Source organism: Rhinopithecus roxellana, chromosome 6 (genome assembly GCF_007565055.1).
Source record: "Rhinopithecus roxellana isolate Shanxi Qingling chromosome 6, ASM756505v1, whole genome shotgun sequence".
NCBI classification, from domain to species: domain Eukaryota; kingdom Metazoa; phylum Chordata; class Mammalia; order Primates; family Cercopithecidae; genus Rhinopithecus; species Rhinopithecus roxellana.
The window spans coordinates 70,505,428-70,521,028 of record NC_044554.1 but is presented as its reverse complement, the minus strand read 5'-3'; the positions used below and the strand labels follow the sequence as shown (position 1 = coordinate 70,521,028).

At 36.6% G+C, this 15,601-nt stretch overlaps 1 pseudogene across 1 annotated transcript; it reads left to right on the top strand.

The window, feature by feature from the left end:
* Positions 1-1,810: 1,810 nt before the first annotated feature.
* LOC104666002 lies at positions 1,811-3,310 on the top strand (annotated as a pseudogene). Its single transcript, XR_748488.2, has one exon. The product of XR_748488.2 is annotated as a purine nucleoside phosphorylase pseudogene (transcript).
* Positions 3,311-15,601: the final 12,291 nt, after the last annotated feature.

Below are 15,601 nucleotides of genomic sequence, written 5' to 3'. Positions count from 1 at the left end.
GCATAATCAAATTTCTTAACATCAGTGATAAAGGGAAACTCTTAAAACTAGCCAGAGAAAAAGAGTACATTAAGTATAGACGAGAAAAAGAAAGGAATGACAAAGTTTCCTGGTAGGAAACAATGGAATGCCTGATCCACATGTACAGAATCTTGTAGAGCACAGATTTAAATCAAGTGGGAGGTTGCACATCACAACAAAGGTGGTATAGAAATGGGCCCATGACCATGGGATCCACTGATCACATATCACAACATCTAGAAAAAATATACTTCTAAAGATAGAGTGGCAGAATCAGCTCAAGAGGCAAGAATTTAAAAGGGTGGAATGCCATCCTTTGGGATGTAGTATATACATGAACTTAGAGACGTATCTATGGCATAATTGCACAAATAGGAAGAATATATGGATCTGGGAGCCAAAGTAGGAGTGATCTCACTTAATATTCCCAAAAATCTGCTGGAGAGTATTTGCTTCATATACCTGCAACTCTGGGTTCTTCAGGGTTGGAGGGCCGAATCCCAATAAGGGCATGTTTTTGCAAAGGGACTGATCAGGGTCCCATTGAACTATAATATATAGCTACCACTAGGGCACTTTACACTGCTTGTGCTGAGAACCAGCAGCTGAGGCATCGTCATCATGGCCAGAGTAATTGGCTCTGATAATCAGGAGGCTGTAAGGCTGAATTTACACTGTGTGGCAGGAGGGAATACATATAGAATCTCAGTTGCAGGTTAGAAATTACAACTGTAATTAAAAGTCTAAAATGTGTATAGATGCTAGCATAATAGAAATAAGAAAATACATCAAATACGTATGGTTACCTAAATCTTTTTTGAGTAATTTAGGGGAGGAACAGGAGATTATTTAGTCAACTTACTAAGGAAAGACATTGTCAGCAAAAGTAAAATGTTCAGTTAACCATAGTCTTAAGTCTTATATCAATCAAAGGAAGAATAAGGGAATAACTTCCTATTAATTATCACTTAGTTCTACTTGTCTAGAGAATACTTGTTTGTTGACATACCACTAATAACTGTTGTATGAAATGAGATCTATTTCTGACAGATGAGCTTTCTTTTTTTATGTTTTTAGACATGCTATTCTTTCCCCTTGTTGTAGCCTTGAGTGGAATGAGCTTAAGATATGGAAGACTTTATGTTTTTATTCTGGGATTCTATGAATATTTAACAATTCTTTTTTAATATTAAAGAGAAATAATGATTAAGATGCCACATGAGTTTTGATATTTGCCAACCTTGAGAAAAAAATATATTTTCTCAGTTTTCTCCCCAACTTAGATATGATCATTTGATGGATTAGGGTATTTCCTATTTTGTGGAAAAATCTTGCCATATTAGGTTTTATAGTCATTTTCTCTAGGCTATTTTTATATAAGTGCTTGCCTACCTCATTATCACAACTTAAAGATTTAAGAACAAAGCACACATTTAATATTTTATACACTCAGTGCAGAACCATTATTCAGCCTATCCAGTCATGATTAGTCATTGTCCATTTGACTTGCCTGGAAGAGACAGAAATCTTTATTACTCTGTGTAAATAAAATATCCCATCAAAAATAAAATCTAACAAAAGGAATGCTTTACTATGTGCCAGCGACTCTTTTAATTACTTTGTAAGTATTTTCACTTAACTTTCAAATCATCTTATGAGATAGGTACTGTCATTAACTCTATGTTACCGATGAGGAACCTGCTGCACAGCTACTACAGGTGGGGGGATTCGGGCTCAGAGCCTCTGCTCTTTCCTATTGTAGCCTATGACCCACAAGTATTAAGAATATGATGCAAGAACTGTGCGGACCAGACCTGGCAGCCTTGCTCAGTTCAGCATAGCGGAGAAGATCGGAGCGGATCGCAGCGGATCGGAGCACACCTGAGCACACTGGAGCAGGCTCATCGAGAGGGTGCTGCGAGACCATGGAGAACGGATACACATATGAAGACTATAAGAACACTGCAGAATGGCTTCTGTCTCACACTAAGCACCGACCTCAAGTTGCAATAATCTGTGGTTCTGGATTAGGAGGTCTGACTGATAAATTAACTCAGGCCCAGATCTTTGACTACAGTGAAATCCCCAACTTTCCCCGAAGTACAGTGCCAGGTCATGTTGGCCAACTGGTGTTTGGGTTCCTGAATGGCAGAGCCTGTGTGATAATGCAGGGCAGGTTCCATATGTATGAAGGGTACTCACTCTGGAAGGTGACATTCCCAGTGAGGGTTTTCCACCTTCTGGGTGTGGACACCTTGGTGGTCACCAATGCAGCAGGAGGGCTGAACCCCAAGTTTGAGGTTGGAGATATCATGCTGATCCGTGACCATATCAACCTACCTGGTTTCAGTGGTCAGAACCCTCTCAGAGGGCCCAATGATGAAAGGTTTGGAGTTCGTTTCCCTGCCATGTCTGATGCCTATGACCGGACTATGAGGCAGAGGGCTCTCAGTATGTGGAAACAAATGGGGGAGCAAAGTGAGCTACAGGAAGGCACCTATGTGATGCTGGCAGGCCCCAGCTTTGAGACTGTGCCAGAATCTCGTCTGCTGCAGAAGCTGGAAGCAGATGCTGTTGGCATGAGTACAGTACCAGAAGTTATCCTTGCACGGCACTGTGGACTTCAAGTCTTCGGCTTCTCACTCATCACCAACAAGGTCATCATGGATTATGAAAGCCTGGAGAAGGCCAACCACGAAGAAGTATTAGCAGCTGGCAAACAAGCTGCACAGAAATTGGAACAGTTGGTCTCCATTCTTATGGCCAGCATTCCACTCCCTGACAAAGCCAGTTGACCTGCCCTGGAGTGGTCTGGCATCTCTCACGCAAGATCCAAGTAGCTGCTACCTTCTTTGACCCCTTGCTGGAGTCACGTGCCTCTGTCCTTAGGTTGTAGCAGAAAGGAAAAGATTTCTATTCTTCACCTTTCCCACTTTCTTCCAGTAGACCCTTCTAGTGCCAGATCCTCTTCTCACAGCTGGGATCACAGGTGTGAGCATAGTAAGACGTTGGCGCTACAAAATAAAGCTGTTCTCATTTCTGTTCTTTCTTATACAAGAGCTGGAGCCCATGCCCTACCACACATCTGTGGAGGTGCCCAGGATTTGACTTGGGCCTTAGAACTTTGCACAGCAGCTGCTACTAGCTTTTTGAGATAATACATTCCTAGGGGCTCTGTTCTGCCTTATCTAAATCACCAGAGACCAAACAAGGACTAACCCAATACCTCTTGGACTTTATTTAATGTCATAATGTTGTCAGAATAAAGAGAAAGATGAAAAAAAAAAAAGAATATGATGCAAGTTATTGAAATTATTGAAATACCCATTCTTCTGCCAAAAATCCTTTTTAAAAGTAAGTGTGAGCTGTAACAAAAAGAAGCATAAAAATAAGTCTCTAAAATGTGAAATATTTTTTATTGATTTTAGACTGTAAATCTAAGAGTTTCTGTGTAGTTTCATTAGAAAATATACATGGTGAAAATAAAAAAAAATTGCTTTTTATTATGTTAGTAAAAGCAAAGACTTTGTATAACATCTAATAAAATTCTGAAGAAAAGATTTCCCACCTGTAATTTGCAATCTTTCATTTGCTTATAAATACTACAATATTTCTATTAACAGATCATATAGTCCTTGGAGACTATATCAAACTAGTAACATATTTTGACTATCAGTTATTATAAACTTTCACTTGTTTTGTATTCTCTCCTTTTTTTCATATATGTATATATGGATATTTGAAATTTAATCTCTTATACCTACCTTTAATCTCCTCCTGGAGAAAGATATTGGGTGCAAAAAGATACAAATTAATTTAAATATTATCATATGTATGTGATTCAATCAAATTATGTTAAAACATACAGCATGACAGTTTCAATGTCCGTTTCCGGGTTTTCATGATTGATCTGTTATTTTGGGTATGATTCATCAGCTTATTTTTTTTATTTGCATCTAGGTAAACAGGAGAAAGTACCCTCCTACCCAATGAGGAGTAAGGATGCATAGCTTAGATGAAATAGCTGGTCACTTAATAGTTTATAAATGAAATTTTATTCCCACGGCAGCATGAACTGGGTTTCTGAGGAATCACTATCCAGACCAGGATCTCCAGGTTCCTGCCTGACCCACACTGTCCTCCTTTAAGATACTCCACAACTCAAGTCAAAGTGAGAAAAAAAGGAAACAGAGAGTGACTGTGAAGGCTGTGCTTTTATTTATTTTTTTTAGTAAACTTTTATTTTAGGTTCAGGGGTGCATGTGCAGGTTTGGTGTATAGGTAAATTGCATGTCATGGGGGTTTGTTGTACAGATTATTTTACCACCCAGGTAACACGCATAGTACCTGATAGGCAGTTTTTCAATCCTCAGCTTTTTCCCTCTCTTCACCCACAGGTAGGCCCTAGTGTCTGTTGTTCCCTTCTTTGTGTCCATATGTACTGGATGTTTAGCTCCCACTTATAAGTGAGAACATGTGGTATTTGATTTTTTGTTCCTGTGTTAGTTCACTTAGGATAATGGCCTCCAGCTCCGTCCATGTTACTGCAAAGGACATGATCTCATTCTTTTTTATGACTGCATAGTATTCCAAGAGGTGTATGTTCCACATTTTCTTTATTCAGTTGATGGACATTTAGATTGATTCCATGTCTTTGCTATTGTAAATAGTGCTGTGATAAACATACACATGCACGTGTCTTTATGGTAGAACAACTTATATTCTTTCGGCTATATACCCCTAAATGGGATTTCTGGGTGGAATGGTAATTCTGCTTTAAGTTCTCTGAGAAATCACCAAACTGCTTTCCACAATGACTGAACTAATTTGCATCCCACCAGCAGCATACAAGCGTACCCTTTTCTCCACAACCTTGCCAGCATCTGTTATTTTTTTTCTTTTTTTTTTTTTTGAGACGGAATCTCTCTCTGTTGCCCAGGCTGGAGTGCAGTGGCGCCATCTCGGCTCACTACAAGCTCTGCCTCCCGGGTTCACACCATTCTCCTGCCTCAGCCTCCTGAGTAGCTGGAACTACAGGCGCCTGCCACCATGCCTGGCTAATTTTTGTATTTTTAGTAAAGATGGGGTTTCACCGTGTTAGCCAGGATGGTGTCGATCTCCTGACCATGTGATCCACCTGCCTCGGCCTCCCAAAGTGCTGGGATTACAGACGTGAGCCAGCGCGCCCAACCCATTTTTAGACTTTTTAATGATAGCCATACTGACTGGTGTGAAAGGGTATCTCATTGTGGTTTTGATTTGCATTTCTCTAATGATAGTGATGTTGAGCATTTTTTCATATGCTTCTTGGCCATGCATATGTCTATGTGTCTTCTCTTTTAAGAAGTATCTGTTCATGTCCTTTACCCATTTTTAATTTGCTTTTTTGTTTGCTTGTTGATTTAAGTTCCTTATAGATTCTGGTTATTAGACCTTTGTTGGATGCAGATTTTTTCTCCCATTCTATGGGTTGTCTGTTTACTTGGCTGATAATGTGGTTTGCTGTGCAGAAGCTCTTTAGTTTCATTCTGTTCCATTTGGTCAATATTTGTTTTTGTTGCAATTGCTTTTGGCATCTTTGTCATGAAATCTTTTCCAGGTCCTTTGTCCAGAATGATATTGCCTAGGTTATCTTCCAGAATTTTTTATAGTTTTAGGTTTCACTTTTAATCCATTTTGAGTTGATTTTTGTATATGATGTAAAGAAGGGGTCCAGTTTCAATCTTCTGCATATGGCTAACCAGTTATGCCAGTACCATTTATTAAATGGGGAGGCCTTTCCCCATCGCTTGTTTTTGCCAACTATGTCAAAGATCAGATGGTTGTAGGTATGTGGCATCGTTTCTCAGCTCTCTATTCTGTTCTGTTTGTCTATATGTCTGTTTTTGTATCAGTACCATGGTGTTCTAGTTCCAGTAGGCTTTTAGTACAGTTTGAAGCTTAGTAACCCGATGCCTCCAGGTTTGTTCTTTTTGCTTAATATTACCTTGACTAGTTGAGCTAAGACTGAGCATTTCTAACTTGGGGATTTTTTTTTTTTGATTAAATATTTTAAAGACGGTCTTTCTTGGAAAAGAGGGAAATAGAACAGGAGGAATGAAAGATCTTTAGGTTAGTAATACAGTATTTGATATGAAGAAAAGCATGTACACCTTTTATGTAGCGGCAGTTTTACTTTCAGAATCACTTAACTTTGCTTTATTAGGTAAGCCAGTTGAGATAATAAGAAAAAGCTATCCATTAGTATTGGAGTTTTTCAAAGTTTCTTATTATGGTAAACTATACGTAACATAAAATTTGCCACATTATCCATTTAAAGTGTACAGTTCAGTGGTATTAAGTAAATTTATAATGTTGTGCAACCATCACCACCATCCATCTCTCTGTAACTCTTTCCAGCTTGTAAAACTGAAACTTTGTACCCATTAAACAATAACTCCCCATTCCTTTCTCCCCCAGCCCCCTGACAGTCACCATTCTATTTTCTATCTCTAAATTTTAAATACTCTATCTCATGTAAGTGAGAGTAATATTTGTGTTTTTGTGACTGGCTTATTTCACTTAGCATAATGTCCTCAAGGTTCATTTATGTTGGAGCATATGTCAAAATTTACTTCCTATTTTAAAACTGAAAAATATCTCATTGTTTATATATTTTTTGCTTCTTCATTCCTCAGTCAGTGGATACTTGGGTTACTTTCATGTTTTAGCTATTGTAAATAAACCTTCTATCAAGCTGGTGTACAATATCTCTGCAATCCTGCTTTCAGATCCTTTGGGTATATACCTAGAAGTGGAATTGCTGGATTATATGGTAATTCTATTTGTAATTTTTTAAGAAACTGCCACACTGTTTTCCACAGTGGCGTATTTTAAATTCCCACCAACAGTGCACAAGGGTTTCAGTTTTTCCACATCCTTTCCAACACTTGCTATTTTTTCAGTTTTTAAAAATAGTAGCAATACTAATTGGTGTAAGGTGGTATCTCATTATAGTTTTGATTTGCATTTTCCTAATGATTAGTGGTATTGAGCACATTTTCATGTACTTATTGGTCATTTGAATATCTTCTTTACAGAAATGTCTATTTAGGTTCTTTGCCCATTTTTTAAAATTATACTTTAAGTTCTAGGGTACATATGCACAATGTGCAGATTTGTTACATATGTATACATGTGCCATGTTGTTTTGCTGCACCCATTAACTCGTCATTTACATTAGATATTTCTCTTAATGCTATCCCTCCCCCATCCCCCTACCCCACAACAAGTTCCGGTGTGTGATGTTCCCTGCCCTGTGTCCAAGTGTTCTCGTTGTTCAATTCCCACCTATGAGTGAGAACATGCAATGTTTGGTTTTCTTTCCTTATGATACTTTGCTCAGAATGATGGTTTCCAGCTTCATCCATGTCCCTACAAAGGACATGAATTCATCCTTTTTTATGGCTGCATAGTATTCCATGGTGTATATGTGCCACATTTGCTTAATCCAGTCTATTATTAATGGACATTTGGGTTGGTTCCAAGTCTTTGCTATTGTGAATAGTGCCACAATAAACATATGTGTGCATGTGTGTTTATAGTCACATGATTTATAATCCTTTGGGATTGCTGGGTCAAACGGTATTTCTAGTTTCTAGTTGGAGAATTGCTACACTGTCTTCTACAATGGTTGAACTAGTTTACACTCCCACCAACAGTGTAAAAGCATTCCAGTTTCTCCATATCCTCTTTAGCACCTGTTGTTCCCTGACTTTTTAATGATCGCCATTCTAACTGGTGTGAGATGGTATCTCATTGTGGTTTTGATTTGCATTTCTCTGATGACCAGTGTTGATGAGCATTTTTTCATGTGTCTGTTGGCTGCATAAATGTCTTCTTTTGAGAAGTGTCTGTTCATATCCTTTGCCCAACTTTTGATGGGGTTGTTTCATTTTTTTCTTGTAAATTTGTTTCAGTTCTTTGTAGATTCTGGATATTAGCCCTTTGTTAGATGGGTAGATTGCAAAAATTTTCTCCCATTCTGTAGGTTGCATGTTCACTCTGATGGTAGTTTATTTTGTTGTGCAGAACCTCTTTAGTTTAATTAGATCCCATTTGTCTATTTTGGCTTTTGTTGCCATTGCTTTTAGTGTTTTAATCATGAAGTCCTTGCCCATGCCAATGTCCTGAATGGTATTTCCTAGGTTTTCTTCTAGAGTGTTTATGGTTGTAGGTCTAACATTTAAGTCTTTAATCCCTCTTGAATTAATTTTTGTATAGGGTATAAGGAAGGGATCCAGTTTCAGCTTTCTACATATGGCTAGCCAGTTTTCTCAGCACCGTTTATTAAACAGGGAATCCTTTCCTCATTTCTTGTTTTTGTCAGGTTTGTCAAAGATCAAATGGTTGTAGATGTGTAGTGTTATTTCTGAGGCCTCTGTTCTGTTCCATTGGTCTATATATCTGTTTTCGTACCAGTACCATGCTGTTTTGGTTACTGTAGCCTTGTAGTATAGTTTGAAGTCAGGTAGCATGATGCCTCCAGCTTTGTTGTTTTTGCTTACGATTGTCTTGGTTATATGGATTTGCCCATTTTTATTCGTGTTTTTTTTTTTTTTTTTTTGCTGTTATTGAGTCAGGAGTTCTCTATACTTTCTGGATATTAATATCTTATCAGATATACGATTTGCAAATATTTTCTCCTATTCTCTGGGATGCCTTTTTATTCTGTTAAAATTGTCTTTTGTTGTTGTTTTAAAATTTGTTATGAAGTCCAGTTTGTCTAATTTGTCCAAAATAGCTTTTGTACTATGTTTTCTTTTAAGAGTTGTATAGTTTTAGGTCTTCCACTTAGGTCGTTTATCCATTTTGAGTTAGTTTATGATGTTAGGTGAGGGTCCAACTGTAGTCTTTTACAAGCAGATTTCCAGTTTCCCCAGCAGCATCTGTTGAAAAGATTGCCCTTTGTCCTTTCCTCTTGGTACTTTTCCAAAAAAATTGTTTGACTGTATATGTGATGGTTTATTTCTAGGCTCTGTGTGTGTGTGGTCTGTATGTCTGTCTTTATGCTAGTACCACACTGTTTTGATTACTCCATATTTGTAATAAGTTTAAAATCAGGAAGTATATGTCCTCCAGCTATATTCTTTTTCAACATTATTTTGGTTATTTGAAGTCACTTGAGATTTGATATAAGTTTTAGGATAGGCTTTTCTATTTCTGCAAAAAACATCATTGGGATGTTGATAGGGATTGCATTGGATCTGTAGGTCATTTTGGGTAGTATTGACAGCTTAACAGTATTAAGTCTTCCAATCCATGAACATAAAATGTGTTTTCATTTATTTATGTCTTCTTGAATGACTTTCAGAATGTTTTGTAGCTTTCATTACACAAATGTTTTATCTGCTTGGTTAATCTTACTATTTTATTTTTTGGATGCTATTGCAAGTGGAATTGCTTTCATAACTTCCTTTTCAGATTGTTCATTGTGTATAGAAATAAAACTGATTTTGTGTGTTGGCTTTGTTTCTTGCTCCTTGTCTAAATTCATTTATTAACTCTAACATTTTTGTGTAGAATATTTAGGGCTTTCTACTTATAAGATCATAATATTTGTGAACAGAGATTATATTACTTCTTTCTTTACAATTTGGATGTCTTTTTATTTCTTTTCCTAGTCTAATCCTCTGTTTAAAATTTCCAGTGCTTTGTTGAATAGAAGTGGTGAAAGAGGGCATCCTTGTTTTCTTCCTGATTTTAGAATAAAAGCTCTCAGTCTTTCACCATTGAGTGTGATATTTCTTGTGAATTTTTCAAACGTGGCTTTTATATTTATTTATTTATTTTTGAGACAGAGTCTGACTCTGTCACCCAGGTTGGAGTACAGTGGGACGATCTCAGCTCACTGCAGCCTCCACCTCCCAGTTCAAGCAATTCTCATGCTTCCGTCTCCTGAGTAGCTGGGATTACAGGTGCCTGCCACCACACCCTGCTAATTTTGTATCTTTAGTAGAGACGAGGTTTTGCTGTTTTGGCCAGGCTGGTCTCGAATTCCTGACCTCAGGTGATCCACCCTCCTCGGCCTCCCAAAGTGCTGGGATTACAGGCTGAGCCACCACTTTCAGCCAAAACAGAGATTTTATTATATTGAGATTGTTTCCTTCTATTCCTAGTTCATTTAGTATTTTTCATCATAGTGGGTGTTGAATTTTGTTAAATGCTTTTTTCTTAGATCATGTGGTTATCTTCTCCCCCTCTTTCTGTTAATTTGGTGTATTACATTGGCTGATTTTCAAACGTTGAGCTATCCTTGCATTTAAGACAAAAAACACCACTTGATCATTGTGTATTATCATTTAATATGCTGCCAAATTTGCTTTAGTAATGTTTTGTTGAGGACTTTTGCATCAGTGCTAATAAGAGACATTGGTCTGTAGTTTTCTTATGGTGTCTTTGTGTGGCTTTGGTATTCTATGAGGTAATGCTGGCCTCATAGAATTTGCCAGGAACTCTACCCTCCTCTCTAATTTTTGAGAAAATATTGAGAATGGTTGGTATTAGATATTCCTTAAAGGTTTGGTAGAATTCCCTATGAGGCCATCCAGTGCTTTTCTTTGTTAGGAGATTTTTTTTTTTTTTTGTTCCTGATTCAATCTGCTTACTATTTTAAGTCTATTCAGAGATTTATTTATTTGTGATTTACATTTTATATTTCTAGGAATTTGTCCATTTTATTTAGATTATCCAACTTCTTGGGATACAATTGTTTATAGTAGTCACTTGTAATTCTTTCAGTTTCTATGGAATGGGTAGTAAAGTCCCTATTTTTATTTCTAATTTTACCAATTTGAAACTTCTCTCTTCTTACTTCATCTAGCTAAAGGTTTGTCAAATTTGTTGATCTTTTCAAAGAACCAGCTTCTGGTTTCATTGATTTTCTCCTTTTTTTTTTTCTTTTTTTTTTTTTTGGCCATTCATTATTTTATTTATTTCTGCCATAATCTTTGTTATTTCCTTCCTTATGTTAGCTTTGGGTTTCGTTTGTTCTGATTTTTATAGTTTATTATACTGTAAAGTTAGGTTGTTGATTTGATATCTTTCTTGTTTTCTAATATAAATATTTTCAAATTTCCCTCTTAGAAATGTTTTCTCCTATTCCTAGTTTGTTGAGTTGAGTACTTTTTATCATAAAAGGGTGTTGAATTTTGTCAAATGGTCTTTTCTTAGCATTTGCTTTGCCCCATACTTTTGGGTTTGTTGTGTTTTCATTGTCATTGATCTCTAAGCATTTTTCCATTTCTTCTTCTGATATTTTCTGATATTTTCTCTGATCCCTTTGCTATTTGATAGTGTGCTGTTGAGTTTCCAAATATTTAGGAATTTTTCAGTTTTACTTCTATTTTTGATTTGTAACTTTATCCTATTTTGATAAGAAAAACATACTTTGTATTATTTCTGTCTTCTTACATTTGTTGAGAACAAATTGTGGCCTAACATATGGTCTATTCTGAAAAATGTTCCATGAGCATTTGAGAAGAATGTGTATACCATTGTTGTTGGGTGGAGTGTTCTGCATCTGTATGCTAGATCTATTTGATTTATTGTGTCATTTAAGTTCTTTACTTCCTTTATCTTCTGTCTGGCTGTTCCACCCGTTATTGAGAATGGATCTATAAAGTCTCCAACTATTTTATTTCTCTTTTCAATTCTGTCAGTTTTCTCTTCATATATTTCGATAATCTGTTATTGGGTGTGCAAATGCTTATAATTTTTATAAGCATTTTCTATGCATTTCTATTAATTTTTAAAAGCATCTTTCTATGTTAAAGCTTACCTTAGCATATAATGTTCCTTCTCCCTTGTAAACTTTTTTGTTTGAAAGTGTATGTTGACTAATATTATAGCCCTTGCTACTCTGTTTTGATTACTATTTGCATGGAATATCTTTTCCTATCCTTTCATTTTCAGTCTATTTGTGTCTTTGGATCTAAAGTTAGTCTCTTATAGAGAGCATATAGTTGAATCATGTACCTCTATTAATTCTTCCAATCTCTGTCTTTTGAATGGAGAGTTTAAACCATTTACATTTCGAGTAACTACTGATAAGAAGGGATTTGGTTATTTTACTGTTTGTCCTCTATATGCCAGATAGCTGTTTTGTCCCTCATTTCCTTTTGTGTTTAGTTAATTGATTTTCTTTTGGTATAATATGTTATTTTTAATTTCCTTTTGTGTATATCTTGTAACTATTTTCTTTTAGGTTACCATGAGAATTACATTTAAAATCCTAAAGTTTTCTCACTCTAACTTGAATTTCTACCAGGTTAACTTCAATAACATACAGAAACTCTGTTTCTTTATAGCTTCCTCACCACTGCTTTTTGTTATTTATGTCACAAAATTATATATTTACACACTGTGTACCCAAAAACTTAAGCTAATAATTATTTTAAATATTCCAGTTTCTGAAATTACCTAGAAAACAAAAAGTGGAATTACAAAACATTTTTACAATAAAATTAGCTTTTGTAATTGCTAGTGTATTTACCTTTATTAAGAACTTTTTTTCTTCATACAGTTTTCCGTGACTATACAGCGTCTTTTCCTTTCGCTGTGCAGGACTCCCTTGAGCATTTCCTGCAGGGCAGGTCTAGTGGTTACAAACTCCCTCAGCCTTTTTCTATCTGGAAATATCTTACTTTCTCCCTCATTCTGAAGGACAATTTTGCCAGATATAGGATTCTTGTTTTGCAAGCTTTTTTTTTCTTTTAGCACTTTGAATATATTGGCTACTGCCTTCTAGCCTCCAAAGTTTCTGATGAGAAATCTGCTGATAATCTTATTAAGGATCTCTTATACGTGATGAGGTGCTTCTATTTTGCTGCTTTTAAGATTCTCTTTGAGTTCATCTTACTTGAGGTTTGTTGAGCTTCTTGATGTTTACATTCATGTAATTAATCAATTCATGTAATTCATCAATTTTGGGAAGTTTTCAGCCATTATTGTCCAAAATTCTCTCTGTCTCTTTCTCTCTTTTTGCCTTTTGGTATTCCCCCAATGTGTATTGGTTCACTTGATGGTGTTCCACAAGTCTTTTAGGCTTTGTTTACTTTCATTCAATTCATTTTTTTTCTGTTCCTCAGACTAAAAAATTCTTATTGTCTTATCTTCAGGTTCACTAATCTGTTTTGTTCTGCCTGATTAAATCTGCCTTTGAATCCCTCTAGTGAAGTTTTCATTTTAGTTATTGTACTTTTCAGCTCCTGAATTTCTCTTTTATTTCTTTTTAAGTTTTCTATCTCTTTATTGATACTTCAATGTTTTGTTTATAAATTGTTGGATTTTTTCTCTCTTTTTTTTCTTCACATCTTCCTTCAGTTGTTTGAGTATCTTTAATGCAATTGTTTTAAATTCTTTGTCTGGTATATCTGCTATCAGGTCTTTTCCAGAGATAATTTCTGTTTTTTTCTTTTTTATTTCTCCTTTGCCTGGGCCATATTTTTCTATTTCTTTGTGTGCCTTATAATTTTTTAGTCAAAACTGAATGTCTGAATCTAATAATGTGGGAACTCCAGAAATCAGATTCCCTAAAGTTTGCTGGGTTTTGTTATGGTTTTACTGATTATTTTTATTTTTTAATTGTTTTTTGGTGATCTCTGTGTGAAGGATTGTCCTGAGGTATAAACTTAAGGTCCTCTTGGGTCTTTCCTTAGTCTTTCACTGGGCATGCATGGTCACTTTCTAATTTTCCCTAGATGCAGTTGTGTTTTAAAAATTCCCTAGTCTTTAGTCTGGCTTTCAAAAGACAAGAAAGAAAAAAAAATAGATGGGGGGAAAGAGTACTAGCCTTGTAAATCTCCTGGAAGTCACTTCAGTGAAAGGGAAAAGAGCTTGTAACAATGAGGGGAGGTGCAGCGACAATGGCCACTTACCTTTTTGCACCTGTGTGATCAGAAGCAGCAATTAGGAATCAGAGCACAGATCCCAAATATTTGGAGAAAAGGGCACCTTTTTTTTTTCTGCCCATTCTGGCTCCAGCAAGCTGTTTGCAAGCTGCTCCAGGAACACACAGCTGCCTGCCATGTGGATGAGGGGTGCAGAATGAGTAGCTGCTACAGTATTTAGAGTCAAAATGGACTGAAATTAGCCACAATTTACCATCCCAGTCTTCCCCTGGAAGTTGCAAACTTTTAATAGACTCCAGAATTTCAAAATAATTATGTCAGAGAAGTTCTTCCAGTAAAATTGTTGTCTCTGTAAGGAGACAGATTTCTGATGCTTCCTACTCTGCCATCTTCTCAGAATTCTCTATCAGAATTTAATTTCTCTTAGACATCAATATGCAAATTGGAAGTGAACTCCTGCTACTAATGAACAACCTGGGATGGGAGGTGATGGTAGATGGGACAAACAAGGTTCATATCCTTATTTCTGATGCTGAACAGGAGGAAAAAAGATTCTAAAAATCCTTGTTTCAATAAAAATTTGAGAGTCATCTCCAGTTTTTGGTTACTCACCATCTACTCTTGCTATGAAAATGTTACTGGACTGCATCATAATAAAACCCCACTCCAAGAGGAACAATGAGCCTTATATCCACTGCCTCTGTCCCCCAGCCTGAGGGAAGACACCCTAGCTGAGAGAGAAACCTCTCATAAAACCACAAGTGACAGATAGAGGAGGTGGGGGGTGGGACTTTTCTCTTCTACTTTGTTCTTTGGAACAAAAAAAATTGTCCTTTGCAGTAGTGACTCATGCCTGGAATCCCAGCAATTTGGGGGATGAGGTGGTCAGATCACTTGAAGTTAGGAGTTCAAGACCAGCCTAGCCAACGTGGTGAAGCTCTGTCTCTACTGAAAATACAATAATTAGCTGGGCATGGTGGTGCGCACCTGTAATCACAGTTACTTGGGTGGCTAAGGTGAGGCAGGAGAATCCCGTGAACCTGGGAGGTGGAGGTTGCAGTGAGCCAAGGTGGTGCCACTGCGCTCCATCCTGGGTGAGAGAGCAAGACTCTGACTCAAACAACAACAACAACAACAACAAAACAAAGAATTGGCCTTTGTTTCAAGAGTTTGGGCTTGATGAGTATTCAATTTTGCTGTGTATTTAACTGGACTAGGATAAACTGTCCTTGAGTATTTATTCCTCTAGGTAACTCAAGTCATCTGGAAAAATTATGTGGTGTTTCTTAATATTCAAATTGATTTTTTTTAAAGTGTAATTTTCTATCAATAGAAAAGCATCAACTTGCTTCTCCAGCAGTCATCTTCATTGCTGCAAATGGCAACTCCAACTTTCCAGTTGCTCATGCCAAAATATTGGCATAATTTCTGGCTTCTTGTTTCTTTTATATCCCACATTACACCTATTGGCAAATATGAATGTTCAAACTATACCCAGAAATCTGTCACTTCCTACCTCTTTTGTTGCTACTATTCTGGAACAAACTACCATCCTTTCTCACTTCAAGGGTATTGCAGTAGCCTTTCTACTGTCTCTCTGATTCCACTCTTGCCCATCCGCTGTATTTTCTCAACACAGTGTCCAGAGAAATCCTTTCACAATGTAGTTCAAACATGTTATTTCTCTGCAC